Source organism: Protopterus annectens, chromosome 1.part1 (assembly GCF_019279795.1).
Source record: "Protopterus annectens isolate FY-2018-M chromosome 1.part1, PAN1.0, whole genome shotgun sequence".
NCBI lineage: Eukaryota > Metazoa > Chordata > Ceratodontiformes > Protopteridae > Protopterus > Protopterus annectens.
This window is the reverse complement of record NC_056726.1, coordinates 808,267,007-808,286,953: the sequence shown is the minus strand read 5'-3', so window position 1 is coordinate 808,286,953 and position 19,947 is coordinate 808,267,007. Positions and strand designations below refer to the sequence as shown.

The window sequence follows — 19,947 nt, the reverse complement described above, 5'->3', positions numbered from 1 at the left end:
ATAGTTAGTGCTCTATCTAAGCATATTGTGGACACAGATATTTCTCATTTTTTTAAGTTTATGGTAATAGGACGTATTTTTGAAAACATTAGGAAAGGTGACATTAGAAAGCAAACTGAACAGCTGGAAGCCAAATGGATAGTTAGATTGCGTGGAGACTATGGACATGGCCTGAATGACAGAGTACCTTTGAGACCTAAATTCAAAGCCAGACCATTGAATAGAAGATACTCTGGCATTTGTTTATCTTGAATCACTATTAAAATATATATATATTTATATCTTTTATACAGAATTTTGGATGTTTTTTATTTATGTGCATAAATATATATATATATATATATATATATATATATATATATATATATATGTGTGTGTGTGCGTGTGTGTTTTTATGATGTATGCTTTTAAGAAAGTAAGCTTTTTAGTCATGTGATCTTTTAACTAGTGTATTTAATGCGCTAACCTTTAGTTGTGATATGCATCTGATGAAGTAGCTTTGATACGAAAACGCTTATGCTTTTATTTTGTACACATTAAAGATGGATTTGTTCTGGAGTCCTTTGGTCGTCCTTGAATCCTTTTGTACATTTTTTGTCCTTTGCAATTTCTTTAGTGGACCCAGGTTCTGGTATTGGTTGGTGGTCATTGTGCTTTATTACTTTATTCAAGTATTGTTAATTGATTGTTTTACTGGTGGGTGCAAAAGAGGCAATTATTCTCCATTAATATTAAGTGTTTGAGTGGGAGGGAGTTGCAGGGGGTGTCAGCCCTGGATGACATGGGGCAGGAATCAGATCTTGTACACTGCTGTGGTTAAGTGTTTGCATGAGAGAGGTGTAGGGAAGAGGCAGACCCCGTGAAGGACATAGGTAAGATGTGGTCTGCAAGAACTGATGTAAAAACAGAATTTGGACAAGTAGTTAATACATTTTGGTGTTTTAATATTTGCTGTTTAACAACTTAAATAAGTTAATTGGGTCATCCAACGTTGCTTTACAGGAGCTGGTAAGTGCACATTTAATGAATTCATTTATACATTTTTGGATATTTAAGAAAGGGAGTAACAATTTTGGTGAAGTGCAGGTGGTAGTAGGGGTTGCAATGACTGACACTGGATTTGAAACACAACTCACATTCTGTTAACCCTTTAAACTTCTCTATCACCTGCACACTAAGAGAACAAACTAAAAACACAGTAACTAACACCATTACAAAAACAAGGACAGAGGCACTTGCTATGACTGTCCTAAAACATTAAGACTGCAATGTTATGAAAAAATAGATAAACTTGAATATATTATAGCTCCTACAAGACCTTAATCCTGCATGTATATCTATCTATCTATATTACTAAATATAACTAAAAAGTATTGCAAAAAGCAGGGTTAAGTAGAGCGGCAGCTCTCGCTTATATTATCATTAGCCTCATGGGCGAGTGTCTTTTTTCTGTGTTCATTTCTTTCTTTTGCAGCAGCTGGCAGTAAGAAAATAAAGCCTGTATTCATAATTTCACCATTATTAGTAAAGATATTAAATCACGTTTGGCAGTATTTTTTTTTTTTTTTATTTTGTTTACTTCACTGTACAAAAAATCATTCCCATGTGATGTGGTTGTCATATCGTAATTTTCTTATACTTCTCAACTGTCTAGATTTCCAATGAATGTCCAGATTTTGACCTCATATTTTTGGTCTGTTTCTTATACATCTTGTGGTTTTCTGTCAAATCACTTAGGACTGAAGTCAATAAATAATGACATGTATTTGAATTTCAGACTTTGTATCCTTCTGAAAATGCATGCCAACACAAATTCTGTTATTTTAGCAACTTTCTAAGTTTATAACATCAGTATTTAAAATCTGTCCCTAATTTTGGGGCCTTTGTACCCCATTATACAAGGCTTCATCCAGCTTTCTTGCACTAAGAGGTTGAGAGGTATGCTTAGAGGCAGAGTTGTAAGTCAGTGAATTCCATTTTGTACACTTAGACTCTTACTGCTAGCCCCCGCCCCGCACTTAAAGTGTGTAACATTTTCAGTTGCAATATTATAAATATATTTTTTTTATTTGCAATCCTGCCTGTAAGCAGGATGTACACGTTATCATATGCTTTAATTTAAACTGTTACAGACATAGCCTGATAAGGCTTCAGTGTTTCTTCTAATGCTCAGAAAAACTGTACTCTGTAGAGTACAAAGAGTATGCCTGGCTACCCCAAGATTTGCCGAACATGGCCTCGTAATGAGGTACACTTGTAGAAACGACAGTTCTTTATTCAAAATTACAAACACTTAATTAACAGGCTGTTGTGTTTAACTCTATGTATCTATCATACCACTGTATCTCATTATAAGAAACGTTCCTTATTTTGAGTGTTACATTTTCGCGTTCCTCGCTAAAAGGATCTATCATACTTTCAGCCTGCATAATTTTTAAATTAAAGCCCATAGTAAATAATACTGAATCATTTGAAATCATCAAAATAACTTTTTATACATTTTGATTCGAACCTCGGTAGCAAAGAAAAAGCAATGAACGACTGTAAACAGACTACCTGTCACCAGTCAAAATGCGAACCGGCAAACATCGCCCCCCTCCCCCTTGATATCATAGAAGTGAACTCCCAATTAAAGGCGCACATTATGAATCGCATGAACAATAAAAAGAGTATAAGGTAAAGCTGCAAATTCTGAAATTGTACAAAAAAAGATTTGAAAACATCACGATGTGTTAATGCTGGAAATACTACAGTGCCTACGACAAAGAATACAACGGTGTGAAGAATGTTGTAAAAGACGTGGGTCACGTGGGTCACAGCAATACTCCGCTCAGACACAAAATTACTAAACTGAGCTCTTGTTCTTTAATTTTTTAGTCATGTAGCTAGCAGTGTATTATGGGATATATTCTTTGTGGTTGCTGGGAGAAAAAAAGACGGAAGTTGGGTTACAGAGGTGAAGTTCAATAGTAACTAATATCCTAAACTGAAAAAAACAATTCATTAACTGCTCAGTTATGTTGTGGGGAAGCTGTGGTCCATTTCATTAACCAGTGGGCACAAAGCAGAGAATCTAATGCCATACACGATGCTATCCTTGTAGGATAAGCAGTTACATTGGCATTGTCGGGCAGTTTGAAGTCTCCTTAGTTAGGTCCCCAGTGGCACGTCTTTAGTATGTGGGAAGCTACAGCACCTTGCTTAGACATACATGTGTATGCTGAGGACGCGTAGACAGAAGCCACACCGACTGAGCATTAACCCCCCTGAAGCAGATCTGGTTCATGCATTGTAAACAAAAGTACGTTGGGCTAAACAGCTGCAAAGGAAGCACCAAGTCATCGAGCCCTCTGGGAGGAGGATAGTAGTAATTGTTGAGAATCGGTGGCTGTGTAAGTTTGCAATTTTTCTGAAGCCGAAGTACAACATCTGTTACTTAGATACCGTTTCGTAAAACATTGTACACTTTCAACCGTAGCAGAACATTGCATGCTTAAATAATCATATAGATTTACCGCCTGATCTTTTTTCTGCAAGACAGAAAAGTGGAAATGTCCAGTGATTTTAAGGCAAGAAGTATTTTCTAACTTTCTGTAGTTTTTGTTTAAACCATTTTTGTATCTGAAATACTTTTGTGTGATTTGAAACAATTACAGACAACTGAAATTCTAGACAAGGGAGCTTTTATTTTTGAAAAAAGTGGACAAGTTTTTAACACTGTGGTTATAGTTTGTTCTCCAAAAATGTCATCTTTCTGTTAAAAAAAAGTTCCACTTTGAGCGTCTGAAAAAAATGGTACTTATAAAATGCTAGTTTGTTGATCAGGTAGATGGTTATTTGTATACTAGTCTCAAGATCCAGTTTCGTAAACACCCTACAAAATCAAATAACAGTGCACCTAGTCATTGAGCCTTTCTGGAGAATGTTAATTGCTAAGAAACTGTGGTGGTATAGGTTTAATGTAATCTTTCTGAAGCCAACGTGGGACATCTGTTACTTGGACTGTATTTTGAAAGGTACTGTACAATTTCAACTGTAGCAAAGAATTGCATTGTTAACAAGTAATAGTAAATGGTGCAGGATCATACTTGTTCTTGCGGCATAGGTTCATGGCTAGGCAGTTATCAGTTAGATGATTTGTAGCTTAGCCCAATATCCCATTTTCCCCTACAGCATGAAGTAACTACTATCTAATTTTATGCCCCTTCAAAGATGGTGTGAAGGGGCAGACCAGCAATGAATTTATGGTTTCCTATCCATTCGTACTGATTGCATTTGAAGAAAGACAGAGAGCCGTTTTGTTTTACGTCTAAGGAGATCCAATTTAAAAAATGAGGTATTATTTGAGGGAGATCTCTGTCTAGCAAGTCCTGTTTACTGCTGTTGTAGATGTTTAGGTCTTTGAGTAGATATTTAGAATATTATTTGCCTTGCAGTTGTGTAAGAGGTTATATAGGACTGGATCCTTCAATGCTTTTTAGATGAGGCAGAGGTCCTCCTTCAAGATTCTTTTGTAAACAGAGAAGAAAGAAAGTGCTTTAAGCCAGTCTATGTAGCACACGGAAGGCATGTCCCTGATTCTCTTAATGAAAAAAAAAAGCTGCTGTCTTTTGAGTTGTCGTACATTTAGATAAATACGTACCAAAAAGGGCATTGCATTCTGTTATGGATCTGATAATAGAGAAGGATGATAACTTTTCTGATCTAGAAGGTAGTCCCCAGTAATTAATCTGGTTAGATAAAAGGATTTTCCACCAACAGTGGACACAAGATAGATGGCATGTTGTCAATGAAAGTGCCTACGTCTGAAATAACTGTACCAATTTTCAAAAGGGTGCCATCTGCGCTGTAGGTGCATGAGTGCCCATGTTTGCCAAAGAGCACAGTAACTACATTTCTTGAGATATGGTTTAAGGCCATGGACCTGCCAACATTTATTTGTATGTGTTAGGCCCTCCTGGAGAATTTGCTAATTGACTGGAGAGTGTATGACGGTTCAGAGTTTGCAGTCATTCATAAACATGGCTTGCTGCAGGCCATTGCCATCAGCTAACAACACAAAAGTAAATATCAAAGAGAAGTGGTCCAAGTATCGATTGCTGACCTTAAGGGGCCATTTTCATATATCCCATATGTCCCCATTATAGGATGTTTAAGGTATTACACAGTGAAAATTAGTTTGGCTGGATTTTTCTTGCATTTCTTACTGAAAAGATTGGTTGCTGAAAGATACCATTAGCATTAACCCTTTTCTTTGAGAGCATGCCCCCTACACTAATAGATTCTGTTAGTAAGCTTATTTGCTATCCAGTTGGTCACATAGAGCGTTTGCATTTAGTTTTATTAGCTTTTCAGTAATGTCAGAAATTGAAATGGTGTTGGTAGCCTTCACCAGCTTGAGATTCACAGTTTGCACAGGTTTGCCTGCATTGAATGAATCAAGTGATTTGTTCAAAGAGGTCCTGTAAGTTTTGGAGGCAGAATCTACCTTTAATGAGCCCAGACCAGTTTGAGACAAGGAAATGTAGACTTCTAATGTCCTTGTCAGTAAGTTATTTAATGGTGTACTCCCTTGCTTTACAGGTAGGGCTGGTTAGGCTTGTGAGTCTATAATTAATAGGTCAGTGAGGGGGGGGGGGTCCTTCCTTTTGGTGTTGTAGGACTGCAGCAGTTCCCTACATTTCTGTCATGAATCCAGTGGAGAGGCTGAGACTGAATAAGTTTATAAGCAAGTGGCTGTGCTTGATGCTGGCAAGAAAGCAGCTTGACACATTGCCTGGACCTATGGAGCTGATGTTTTTGGTCTTGGAGAGTGCCACCAGGACCTGCATCGAAGTGATCTTGGGGGGGGGGGGGGTGAGAGTGGGGCGCTGAGCATGCCAAGATGTGATGAAAAGTTAGGGAGAATACAGGTGCAATGCTATAGCTGAATTTGTCAGCTAATATGTTGGCTATGTGTCCTGGAGATGAGCAAGTAATTTTATGCATTAGTTCAGTGCCTTGATGGGTATTGCCTCTAGTTTCTGACATAGTTAAAAAAGGACCTTATGTTTGTCCCTTACATAGATGACACTTTTCAGGTCATACTTACTTTTGCGTATTTTATTCTGCTGCTAAGATTTTTATATTTCTGAGCTTAGTTTTGCAGATTGGGATATTAAGTTTGTTCTTACAGACAGTACATTTCTTCATATTGTAGTTTACCAGGATTCCCCTCAATGGGTTTATTCCTGAGCTAAGCATTGCATTTTTCTGTGCCTCAATGCAGAATTTTACAGCAGCATAGAAGTTTTCCATTAATATAGCAGTGTGTGAGGTGATGATTAAATTTCATCAAGTCATCAGCTAGCTGTAATAGGTTTACTTAGAATAGCCTCTAAAGACTGAAGGGTTTGATGATGAATCTGGTGGTACCATTATAGTGAATACTACTAAACGTTGATCATATCTGACCAGTGATGGGGCAGCTACAGGTGTAGAACATGGTGGACATATATTGGTGAGGACTAGGTCAAATATTTTTGTTCCCTAGTTGGGACGTGGGATAGCTGGTCTAAAATGATAGCATTTATTACATGTAGTAAGTGTTGTGCATATTTGGTTGTGGTAGTGTATGTTTTCCAGTTAATGGGAGGATAGTTGAAATCCTCCAGGAGAACTATGTTGGGTTCAATGGGGATGGGATTCCAGTTTGTTTAGACATGCCTTGTTCAATAGGCACAAATTCCAGTTTGTTTAGACATGCCTTGTTCAATAGGTATGGATTCCAGTTTGTTTAGACGTGTCTTGTTCAATAGGTATGGATTCCAGTTTGTTTAGACATGCCTTGTTCAATATGTACGGATTCCAGTTTGTTTAGACATGCCTTGTTCAATAGGTACGGATTCCAGTTTGTTTAGATATGCCTTGTGGGCTGCTGTCAGTTTGTTTCATTGTAACTTTTTCAGTAAAATTTAGGGAATATTTAGACTTGTATCTGAGGATATTTACATTTCCACTTATTTTCAATGTGCTACCTATATCAAGATTGCTTTGTGAAAATTAGATCCAATGACAAACAGTCAGATCATGTGGAGGTTTGACAGGGATCAGTTTGCCACAACTTGATCTTCACAATTTACCCCTTATGGGAGGAATAGGTAATTTTATAAAGCTGAGCCAAAAGCTCAAAATGGCCAATAATTGTGACTCTGTCGAACCTTAGATCACAGTGTGTGTTTTTAAGTAAAAAAGTGAAAATATAGTTGGCATTGATAAAAAAGAATGTCAACTGCCATCAGTGTTTTACTGTGTATTATTCTGTATTTTTGTACTGCTGCAGCAATATCTACTGATGTTTCAGTAACAGAATTTAGGAATACTTTTGTCTTTCTTTAACACTGTCATCACTGTTGTCCTAATGTACAGACTTTTAAAATGGAGGTAATCCAGAGGGCACAAGTGAAGTCTGGTATCCTACATGTGCTGTGACCCAGAAGGTGACAGGATAAACAGGAAACAGTGTAAAGGATTAGTCCTGATAAAATCACTTTAGGTTCATAGGTTCATACTAGGCTATCTGCCCTGGGGCAATTATAAGCCTAGCCCAATTCTGTATGGCTTACGCCACCCCTTGATTTGAGTATACTGTGCCCTTTTTAAGGTTTAGTTTACTGTGCCTCTGTCTAATAGTGACACGGGAGTAATCCCTGGGACAAACCTATGATCCCCCATCCACTTATCGAGATTCTTCTTGAAGAGATTCAGTGAGGTGCTCTGCCTCACATGAACTGGAATTCTATTCCAGAGCGAAGGGAGCCTCTGGGTTATGAACCTGTCCCTCCAGCAAGTTCTATTTATTTCTGTGCTGAGGTTCAAGTCCCTCGAGCGTGTGGCTCTAAGGGATTTAGATTTACTGAGGTGGAGCATGTCCATTAATTCTGGATTTGACATAGCTTTGTGTGTCGGGCATAGATCGCCTCGAAGTAGGCGGTATGCAACTGAGTAGAGCTGGAGTTTTTTTTAACCGAGCAGCATATGGCATCTGTTTGAGACCCTTGATCCTCTTGGTGAGATACTTTTGGGGTCTTTCTAATTGCTGCAGGTGTCGGGTAAGGTACATCCCAAAAGGGGCATTGTGTTCTATGATGGGCCTGATGAGGGATGAATAAAGGGGCACAATTACCTCTCTTGATCTAGACGTGAAACCCTTCATGATGAGGTGGGCTATGTAGAAGGTCTTTCTAACCACTTTGGCAATGTGGTTTTCAAAGGAGAGATTGCTATCAACTTGGGTCCCCAGGTCCCTAATAACTTTCTCTGTACTTAATGGGTTTCCGCCTATGTGGTAATTTGTGGGCACATTGCTTTTGCCAAAGGGTATGACTATACATTTTTTGGCATTTAGCTTTAAACCATGGTGCTGGCACCAGTTATCTGTCTCTGTGAGACCTTTTTGAAGGATGTTTGTGTCAGCTGGAGAGTTGATTATGGCGCCCAGTTTGCAGTCGTCTGCGAACTTGGTGAGCCACAGTCCTCCCACGTTTGCCTGTACCTCGGAAAAGTATATACCGAACAAAAGTGGTCCCAGGACAGAACCATGTGGGACGCCACTTGTGACCGGTTTCGAGTCTGACATGGCTCCAGCAACTCTCACTCTGTGGGTTCTGTCTTTGAGCCAGTTTGCAACCCATCTTGTGACATAGGGGTTTGTATTTAAGCTGGATAGCTTATCTATGATGCCCGAGTGGGGTATTGTGTCAAATGCCTTTGCAAGGTCCAGATAGGCTGTGTGGACTACCTTCCCTTCATCTATGGCTTTGGTGACTGTTTCAAAGAAGTCAACCAGGTTCAAAAGGCAGGATCTGCCCTTGACAAAGCCGAACTGGGTAGGATCTAGTGTCTGTAGGTCCCCAATGTCTTTGTTTATGAGCTCCATGATGATCCTCTCCATAGCCTTGCAGACTAAGCTAGTCAGGCTTATGGGGCGATAGTTTCCAGGGTCCGTAGAGGCTCCACCTTTGTGGAGTGGGACCACTGTTGCTGTATGCCATTCTGTGGGCACATATCCTGTAGTGAGGCTGAGATTGTATAGCTGTTTTATTTGAGGGATTAGTTCCTCTTGTAGTTCATGTAGGACGCAACCTGGGACGCCATCTGGTCCCATGGAAGCAGTGTTTTTTGCTTTGGAGAGGGCAGCCGTCACCTGAGCATGTGAGATGGTTGGGAGGCAGCCCTCTGCCGGGATAGATACTTGCTCTTTTGGGGGGGAGAGGGTGGAGAAGTTTACACTGAACCTGTCTGCCAGGATATTGGCGATGTCTGTGGGTTCAGTGTATTTTTTGTCGTTTAGAATCAACTCAGAACAAGTCTGGGAGTTGCATCCCAGGTTTCTAACATAACTGAAAAAAGCCTTATGATTGTCTTTGGTGTTCTGTGCAATTTTTCTCTCGAAGCTGGCCTTGGAGGATTTTATGAGGGATCGTAATTTTTTGCTAGTACTGATCAGAGATGCCTTCCCTATTAGGGATTTTGCTCTATCATGTAGTACCTTCCTCCTTCTGTTGTACAGTTTATTTATGGCAGGGGTCCACCAGACTGGACGCCTGCCTTTGGATGATTGGGTCTTGGTTTTGTTTGGGATAGCATGATCCATGCATTCCTGGAGATGTCCGTAGAATGCATTTATATAGGATTCTGCAGTTTGGGCTGTAGTTTCCACTGGCCCTGGGGCCTTGAAGGATTCCACTTTGGTTTTGAGAAGTGAGAAGTTCGCTTTTGAGAAGTTTTTCACTGTGGTTTTCTGGGCTGGGGTGGGGTCGGGATGTGGACATCCAGTGAAATTAATTTGTGGTCTGATCTTACCAATGAGGGATATACTTCTGGTGTGGAGCATAGAGTCCCCATGTTGGTAATGATCAGGTCTAGTATGTTGTCCCCTCTTGTGGGAGTGGTGACTAGTTGTTCCATAGCATTTGAGTTTATAATTTCCAGGAATCTTTGGGCTAAGGTGCTGGGGCTTGAGTAGTGCTTCCAGTCAATGTTTGGGTAGTTGAAGTCGCCCAATATAATGGTGTTCGGAGAGATCTTCATGTTCTCCAATGTTTTCAGGAAAGCCGAATGCGATTCTTGACTTTGAGAGGGTGGTCTGTAGGATGCTATAAACTGAAAAGCAGTCTTGCCCACTGTTAGTTGCGCATGGATGGTCTCCGATACTTTGTGCAAAGCCACTAACCTGGAGGTGTGGATATCCTTGATAAATATGGAAACTCCCCCTCCTTTTGTGGTTCGGTCCGGGTTTTGGGGCCGAAAAGCATGATATGAGGTATAGCCTGGTAGTGCTGGGGTGCTCTCTGGAGCCTTGAACCAGGTTTCTGTCACTGCACAGATATCGATGTTCTCCATACTGAGGAGAGCTTCGAGTGCGTGCAACTTGAGGTTAGGACTTCTGGCATTTAGCAGCATTACCCTTAGTTTCTTGTTCCTTGTGCTGTCTATGGGGGTGGGTTTGACTTTTGAGCCTTGCCTAAAAAAGGCACTGTGGGGGTGGCAAGAGCCTTTGCCAATATCCAGCCCAGTGGTGACAGGTGCAAGCCGTCCCTAGCGAAGCAACGTGGCTTGTCGAGCATGTCATCCCAGGCTGACAGACACTGGATCCCCTTTGAATGACACCAACATTTTAGCCAATTGTTAAAATCGATCATTTTGTCTTTGTACTGTGGCATCATTCTAGGTGAGGGTAAGATGCTGCTCAAGGTCAGGGTCATACCAGCCTGGGCTACATGATCAGAGAGCTCCTCTATGTCTCTTTTCATGTAGTCCAGGAGGCACGTCTCAGGTCATTCACACCAGCATGTACAATGACTGAGTCATATTTGTATTTGCTTTGGAGTGACCTGAGTGCTTGCGTTATGCGTCGGATCCTAGCACCCGACAGGCAGCTCACTGTGACCTTCTCTTTATTCAGCCTGGTGAGCGGGACGTCAGTGTGTCTGACAATAGAGTCACCTATAACAAGAGTATCAGGTGTGTTATTCAGCCTTAAGGGCTGTGGCTGCTTAGCACACTGACTTTGTGGGTTATGTGTTGTGTGTGTTTTGTTTTGAGGTAGCGTTTGCTTGGATACCTCAGATCTAGCAGATCTAGGAGTCTCTCTGTGTCAAAGGAAAAATATACTTTAAAAATGATCAAAACACGGTAGGTTCAGGTTAAGGCACTTTAATCTTGCAGCAAGGAGACAAAAACGTGCTAATACAGAGTTTGTCTAACCAGAAACAGGAAATACTTTCATTTTTATACATTCTTAAACTTATGTCCTACCATGCTGACATAACAGATTACCACCTTTTTCATCATCATCTGCTGACCATCTTTCCCGTGAATTTCTGCTGATTTATCAATTTTTATGTGAAACTTCCGGAGGAAAACAACATGGCCTTGATTACTCCCAGTTAGATACATGTTATGTTACCATTCAAGATACTATGGCTAATTCAAGCACAATGCTAGCAGTTCATTTCTCTAATAATCCTTTGTCTACTTTATCTCTAAATTACTACAGCTGCAGAGGTTCCCATCCTCTGGACAGAGCTGTTTGTCTAAAATCATTACATTTATAACATAAGGCATTGTTCATTCATTCGCTTCTGACCTAGCAGATAAACACCTGCTTCTCAAGTACATTTCCACAAGGCGTAAACATGAATATTGCTGTGCTAGCAGTTACTAGGTCAGAGGGCATCTTGCAAGTTTCAGAAAGCATACTGCAGTTTTCAAAAAGCATCTTTTTCAGTCTCGTATGAAACTCAATTTGTATAAAATACAGTGTATGAAAAATAGAATGAAAAGCGTATTAAAATACTTGGTTATTAATTGGCATTAAGCATACACACATTAATACATATTTTTCTAACATTTCCCTCCTGTTAATACTTTTTATTCTATTTTCAAAAAAGAATAAACAGTTTGCTTCTTTTCCTAACCTCTTCCATTCAGGATTTGCATTTAAAAAAGTCATTTAGTTTAAACTTTTATGAAAGTGTTTCGCATTCTAGCAGCTCTTCAAATTCAGTACTTTGATACATAGTCTCAGATACGGATATATCTATGAATTCTTTAACTAATCTCTTCATGCAGGGGATTCCACAACAAATACAAACTCCTATTAGGAGTAATCCTACCCCAATAGCAATTAATATGTTCATAAAAATGGAGGCCCCCCCCCAAATGCATTCTGGAAAAAGTCTGTCAGAGGGTTTGGGCCTGGCTTGGTCATGGCCGACACTTGCTGAATCACCTTGAGATGATCGTTAATCTCATGCTGATGGTCAGGAATAAACGCACAACATTCTTCTTTGATTAAAGCGCAAGTTCCACCCCTCGCCGCCAGGGTGAAGTCAAGAGCCATTCGGTTTTGGAGCACTACAGTTCTCATGGCATTCAGTTCATCAGTTATCAGTTCAAGAGCAGAAAAAGTCGCATTACTTCCAGAAGTTTTGACAGTTTTCGCAGCTCCCATATTGATTTAACTGCGCCATATGCAGGTAATATACCTGCCCAGGATATAACAGCATCATTCAAGTCCATGTGCGCAAGCTTGGTTCTCACATCACAATGGTCTTTCCAGCCTGCTTCAATTCGTCCCACTGGATTCTCAGGTTTCTTAATGGTCTTTTTGGTTACGTCTTGAGTATTTCGAATACTTCCTTGAGGCAAAACTGCAGTGTGTCGGATGGCCGGAACCAGGTACCCCAAAAAACAACTGCCAGACCAATTCTCAGGTAACCATTTATATGCTTTTTTACCACACACAAAATAACAGTCCTCTACCTTAGTTATTACTTTGTTACGAAATGACTGCCCTGCATGAAACATTTTCCTATCTGTTACAGATAACTGTTTAAAAAGTACAGGATTGCGTTGTACCTGATCAAGAGTCTTATGCATAGATTTCAAAAATGAGTCATAATCTATACTACAAGACCCACCCAAATCATTTGGTTTTCTATAACATTTATACTGTACTGTAACATTACACTTGCTACATCCCATTTGGATGGTATAATTTTTATAGAAACATACAATTCCTTTTTGTGTCACAGGCAAATACAGTGCTACCTTATCATGTGCTTTAATAACAACTGTGTCAAAAAACAGATTTTCCCAGGTCATATTGACCCCTAGGGGGATAGCAGTCATCAATAAACCCCCGTATGCTGTTGGTATGGCCGTATAGACCCAGCAGTTCGAAACATTAAAAGTCTCAGCGTACACACGTGTAATTGCCTGATAAGTGTTAAAGTTCGGATGCCAGTCTATGTTTGGTTCATTACGTCTAATCAGTTCAACCTTTGTGACAGGGAAAAGGAGTGGCCACAACAAAAAGAACAGTGTGATTAGTATTGCAATAAAAACGATCATACAAGTTTTCTGAGGGTGCTCAATGTCTCTCTTCATTCTGTACCTGGTCATGTTGTACAACAGTAACAAAGTTTTTGTCCAATTCAAAGTTCTTAACCAGTTTACAGTGCGTCAAATGAATCCAGGAAGCTCGCTCTGCGATCTTGACTGCAGTGGGTGTCGACAGTAGTACCTGGTACGGACCTTCCCACTTCGGAGAACTCCAATTCTTTCGTTTCACAATCTTCACCCAGACCCAGGTGGGCTACTGGTGCTTCCGATTTCGGTTGCTCTTTATCTGAAACAGAATTTAACTGCAAAAGTTTGTTATTCAAAAATCACCTCATATACCCTGCAAGTGAACTGTCAGCCTCATGCTCTGCAGACATGAGAGGTTTCCACTGAGGTGTATAATATGCCCTCCCAAACAAAGTTTCAAAAGGAGTTAATCCCTTTGCATTTGGAACAGTTCTCATACTCAACAGTGCTAAAGGCAAACAGTGCACCCAATTCTTCTGTGTCTCAGTTATCAGCTTCCTAAGCTTATTCTTCAACACCCCATTATGCCTCTCTACTAACCTTGCAGATTGGGGGTGATAAGCACAGTGGTTCTTTAACGATATCCCAAAATAGCGACTAAGTTGCTGAACCATTTGGTTCACAAAATGCGTACCATTATCACTATAAATCTTTTCCGGTATACCAAATCTGGGTATAATTTCTTTAACAAGGACTTTTGCAACAGTAGCAGCATCTGGATTTTTAGTTGGAAACGCTTCTCCCTATTTGGAAAACATATCTGTAATAACAAGGCAATATTTCTTATTCTCACATTTATTCAATTCTATGAAATCCATACAAAAAGTATGGAACGGATACAGTAGTGTAGGAAAATTCCCTTGCTTAGGCTTCAACGCCCCTTGTGCATGACGCTTGTTACAAACATGGCATGCTGCACAAAAATTTTTTGTATAATTGGTAAATCCATAGGTTGTAAACACTCGATTCACTAACTGTACCATCCCCCCTGTTGAGACATGGCTCTGCCCATGGCTCAACAACGCTGCATATCTAAACAAATTAGATGGCAAAATTGGTTTCTTCTCCTTAGAGATGTACAGCCCCTTTTCGAGGATTGCTCCTCGTTTTATCCACTTCTGTTTTTCTATATTTGTAGTAAGTGTCTGCATTGTTTTTAACATTTCTAAATCTAAAATTTCAGAGGGTTGTAATTCCTCACTCAAATGAAACGTTTCTGTGGCTGAAGCTGCCTGCTTCACAGCTGTATCAGCCCGTGCATTACCTTTTGAAATCCTGTCCTGTTGTTTCGTATGAGCTACGCATTTGCAAATAGCTACTTTGTTAGGTAACTGAATTGAATCTAACAAATCTAAAATGAATTGCGCATGATTGATCGGTTTACCAGTAGATGTTATCATTCCTCTATTTTTCCACTGCTGCGCAAAAACATGTACAGTAGAAAAAGCATACTGACTGTCAGTATAAATGTTCACATTCTTACCTCTTGCTAAGGTACATGCCCTTGTCAAGGCAATCAACTCTGCCGCTTGTGCAGATAAGTTGTGTGGTAAAGATTTTGCTTCTAAAGTTTCAGTATCAGAAACGACTGCATACCCCACTAGGTTCTGTCCTGTAGGACCCCTCCTGCACGAGCCGTCCACATAGTATGTCACCTCGGCATCATCCAAGGGAACATCCGTAAGGTCTTGCCTAGGTAATGTCTTTTGCTCAATCTCCTGCAAGCAGCAGTGTGGTTTGCCATCTTCAGGGGTTGGAAGCAAGGTTGACGGATTCAAAGTTGTTCAATTGTCATATGAGGTTGGCTCAACAGTATGGTCATACAGGGAAGATGCCTAGCTGGAGAAAGATATGCTACTTTTTCTTGCAGTTAAATAATTGCGACTGCATGAGGCACTCTCAATTGTGAGAGGGTGGAATAGCACTACTGAGGCCGAAGCCTGCACTGCCATTGCAGCTGCAACTACTGCTTGTACACAGTGGGGCAGGGACCGTGCCACTGGGTCTAGCTGTGATGAATAGTAAGCCATGGGGCGTTGTTTGTCCCCATGTTGTTGTGTCAATACTGATGTCATATAACCTTGCTTACAGTCTACAGTTTGAATAAATTGCTTGTGATAGTTTGGTAATCCTAGAACTAAGGATGATGCTATCAGTTGTTTCAGCTTGCAGAAAGCTGCTTCTGCTTCAAGTGTCCATTGTAATAAATCCTGTGCTGCCATCAGCTTTTTAAATATTAAATTGGCCAGTGGAGCAGATTCCAAAGCATAATTCGGTATCCAACTCCAACAAAAATTAGTAGTTCCCAGGAAGGACATAATTTCCTTCTTGGTAGTTGGTCTAGGTGCTTGTAATATTGCTGTTTTTCTATCTTCATCTAATATTCTACCTTCCTTGGATATTACATATCCCAAGTACTTAACTTGTTTTCTCCAAAGTTGTAGCTTGTCTTTGTTTACTTTGTGACCTTGAGTAGCTAAGAACTGTAATAAAGCTATCGTGTCCTCTTTGCATTCTTGCTGGGTGGGGGCTGCCAGCAGAATGTCGTCTACATAAAGTAAAATCTGACTACCTTTTGGTGGGATAAATCCCGCCAGGTTGCTTGCCATTTCCAGTGCAAATATTGTTGGACTTTCACAATATCCCTGTGGTAATCTTGTGTATGTGTACCACTTTCCCTGAAATGTAAATGCAAACCAATATTGGCTGTCAGGGTGTATCAGTATAGAGAAAAATGCATTACTAATGTCTACCACAGAAAAATATTTTTGCTCTGGCTTTAAATCATTCAGTAAGGTGTGTAGATCTGGCACCGTCGGTGCCCTGGGTATAACTGCATTATTTACAGCTTGCAAATCTTGGACCATACGCCATTCCCCGTTTGCTTTCCTGACAGGAAATAAAGGTGTATTACATGGTGAATCAGGAGATTCTATTAAGACTCCTTCCTTAAGTAAGGCTGCTATTATAGGCTTAATTCCTATCTCTGCATCCTTTCTCAAGGGATACTGTCTTTTCTGGGTTCTAAATGCTGACTTTGGTGTAATGGTAACTGGTCCTGCTGTTTGTATAAGTCCTACATCTGATTTCCCTGCTGACCAGAGAATGTCTGGTATGTCCCGCAAGGCTTTCTCCTCTTCTTCCAATAAGAGTAATACTCCGTTATCCTCACTAGCCTGTGAGTGTACAGCTGGGTGTGTCTGTGTGATCCAATTCAATTTCTGTTTCTGTACTCCTTGTTCGGAGAGCTCTAATTCTGTCTGTTTTTCCCACCTTGTGACTTTTTCACCTAAGTCTGCCCATTTCAAATTTTTATTCTTAGTTAAGCTAACATGTGGCAATCGATTAGATTTGTAAAGTGCTAAAAATTCCTGGGGCAATGAACAGCTTACTACACTGTTCCTCTCTGCATCCCAGTACAAATTTCGCAACACTAATCTGTTTGCATGGTTCTGAAACAATTCCTGTTCATAATCTTTATCAGGTCCTGGTCTACTACAGTAATATAGAGTACAATGCAACAAATGCTGTTTGTCAATGTTGAGGGAGGGGAACTTACTGATGGCTACGTTCATCAGTTCTTCGGTTACTGCCCCTGGACCAGTCGTAACTAAGTCCTGGCTGTACCAATAATATGTTTCACCCTCCGGTCGCACTACAAAAGTATCCATTTGTCGATGTGCTTCCATACCCTGCATGGTTGGAACTACAGCTATGCCAAATATCTGCATCAAGTCTCTACCCAAAATATTTACTGGGCATTTTACAGAAACCACAATTTTACTTCTTTGGGTCATTCCTGATACGGGGTCTGTTATTGCTATATCATGGGAGAGTGGCTCCCGATACAGCTGTCCATTAGATGCCTTCACTAGTATATAATCTGGTGATTCTGAATCTTCCGGTAACTTGGAAGGGTGTATCAGGGTCCGTGAAGCCCCTGAGTCACACCGAAATTTAACTTTCCTCCCCTCTACCAGAAGCGTCACTTCCGGTTTTGTGTCTGCTAAGTAAAGCTCTAAGCTCAATAGAGCTAGGTCTAAAATTTCATCTTCTTCTATGTCTGCGAATTCATGTACATCCTCTACCCCTTTTGTCACATCCTCTACTCCTGCTATCATATTTGCACTTGTCTTTTCCTGCTTATTTTCATTCAGTGATTCCTGACTATCATATAGTCATTCCTCATCTTCCTTATTTTCTGTAGTCACCTTCTTATTTAGCCTGCAATCCCTTGCTAAATGCCCTTTTTTGCCGCACTTAAAACATTCACCTTTTTTCTTTCTTTCTTTGAAATCTTCTGATCGCTTGTCAGATTATTTCCCTGGGTATTTTTCTTACCCTTTCTCCCAGTTTGCACTACAAATACTTCTGACCCATCTTCTGCCGAAAATACTTGAGTTTTCTTTTTCTTTTTACTATTAAAATGTCTTTCTGCATGTCTAACATATTCAAGTAATGGCTGTAGTCTACTTGTTCGATGATCTACCATGTGCTTTGTAATAAAGCTGCTAATGGGAGTTCTACTACCCTACAAGAATGTATTCTTTAACTGTTGTTCATATGGGGAATCTTGTGTCTGCATTCCGCAGTGATTATTAAAACACTCTTAACAGTCTAGCATAATATCTATCAACTGTTTCACCTTCCTGTTGAATGCATTGATTAATGCAAGTCCAATCAGCCCTAGGCTTCCACTTTTCAGAGATTCGGTCTGTCAGACCTTTTACTCTGCCATCCAGTTCTGCATTAGTATGTGGGAGTGGTCTAAGTTGTGCGTCACGAGGATTCCAGTCGCCACTGATCATGTGCCAGTCTGGACCCACAATTTGTCTAACTACTTTTTCTACTTCTTCTCCATTTAAATGGTAACTTAATCTCATGCCCTGTAAGTCCTCTAAAAATTTTCTAAAATTCACTTTTGGGTGGGGAATTCCCTCCGTGGCTTTCCGGATATCTTCTGGTGTCCATGGTCTATAAACTAAGAGTCGGATCCTGTCCTGCCTGAAGATTTGGTACTTCTGTGAGTGGACATATCTCTTCTTCACTCATAGCCTGTGATTTTCTATTTATTTCACTCAACTCAATCTCCCTCCTCAAGTCGCGTGTTCGAGACCTTGTCTCGATAGGATCCCTGAAAAACGGTTGTGATTTTGCAGGAACAGCCGGGTATAGCGGAGGTGGATCAGCTTGTCCACTCGCTTCATATTCTGGTAACGGAAACGGAGGGGGTGAAGGGGCCGTTGCTATTACCAAGTTATTGTCTTCTTTGTCTAAGAACATTGTCTTTGAATTCTTTATTCTCTGTTCCCTGTGATTTGCTTCCTCAAGCCACCTATGCGCCTGAGGGACTCCTAACTGTCTTTGCTTTTTTAGTTGACCTTTCGCGTCTATTTTTAATTGTTTAACAAGTTTCATAAGTGCAGGTTTATCTAAATTACCATCGAATTTATACTTATCAACCCATTTTGTGTAATACTTAACATTGTCGGCACGCTGTAATTGCATATACTTCGCGTCTTCAGTTAGGGGCGAGTCTCGGGAACTTTTTGTGCACTGATTTCCCATTGCTGTCTTAGCTAAGCTGTAAATTGTTACGTAACTCTTTCTATCACGTGGTACCACAAACCTATACCTTTTCACAGTTTATCTAGAATAACTGCCTACCTATTCTGTTTCCCTGATCTATGACAAAAACAGTAACCCCTTTTTCTGTCCCTGATCTGCACATGCAAATCTACCTGACAAAAAACAGTTCTGTAATTGGTCCCTGATCTTAAAACAGAAATAAGGTAATTCCTCCTTACCTGACCCTCCGTGAGTTGATCCACCGGATCGTTGACTCGTCCTCCAATCCCAGATCAGAAACAGTGGCTGGCCTCTTTTGAACGACAATTCAGTCGGAGGACTTTCAAAACAGAAGAGCCGATTTGGCCTCTTCTCTGTACGGATGCATGCCACCGGGCCCAATTCTGACCTAGGCCTAGAGAGAGAGGTACTTTCCGGTCCGAAGGACCAAACTGTCAAAGGAAAAATATACTTTAAAAATGATCAAAACACGGTAGGTCCAGGTAAAGGCACTTTAATCTTGCAGCAAGGAGGCAAAAACTTGCTAATACAGAGTTTGTCTAACCAGAAACAGGAAATACTTTCATTTGTATACATTCTTAAACTGGTTATGTCCTACCATGCTGACATAACAGATTACCACCTTTTTCATCATCATCTGCTGACCATCTTTCCCATGAATTTCTGCTGATTTATCAATTTTTATGTGAAACTTCCTGAGGAAAACAACATGGCCTTGATTACTCCCAGTTAGATACATGTTACGTTACCATTCAAGATACTATGGCTAATTCAAGCACAATGCTAGCAGTTCATTTCTCTAATAATCCTTTGTCTACTTTATCTCTAAATTACTACAGCTGCAGAGGTTCCCATCCTGTGGACAGAGCTGTTTGTCTGAAATCATTACATTTATAACATAAGGCATTGTTCATTCATTCGCTTCTGACCTAGCAGATAAAC

The 19,947-nt window shown here is 40.3% G+C and overlaps 1 protein-coding gene across 2 annotated transcripts in view; it reads left to right on the top strand.

The window, feature by feature from the left end:
• The first annotated feature begins 853 nt into the window (after window positions 1-853).
• The window catches only part of LOC122807274 (uncharacterized protein ZSWIM9-like), a 410,955-nt gene continuing 391,861 nt past the window's right edge, over window positions 854-19,947 (top strand). Inside the window, exon 1 of one of the 2 annotated variants that reach the window (XM_044078391.1) lies at window positions 854-872. The gene's annotated coding sequence lies outside the window, so the exon portion shown is untranslated. Of the gene's footprint in view, window positions 873-2,887; window positions 3,393-19,947 lie in introns of those variants that run through there. The other variant, XM_044078382.1, reaches the window with a different exon arrangement.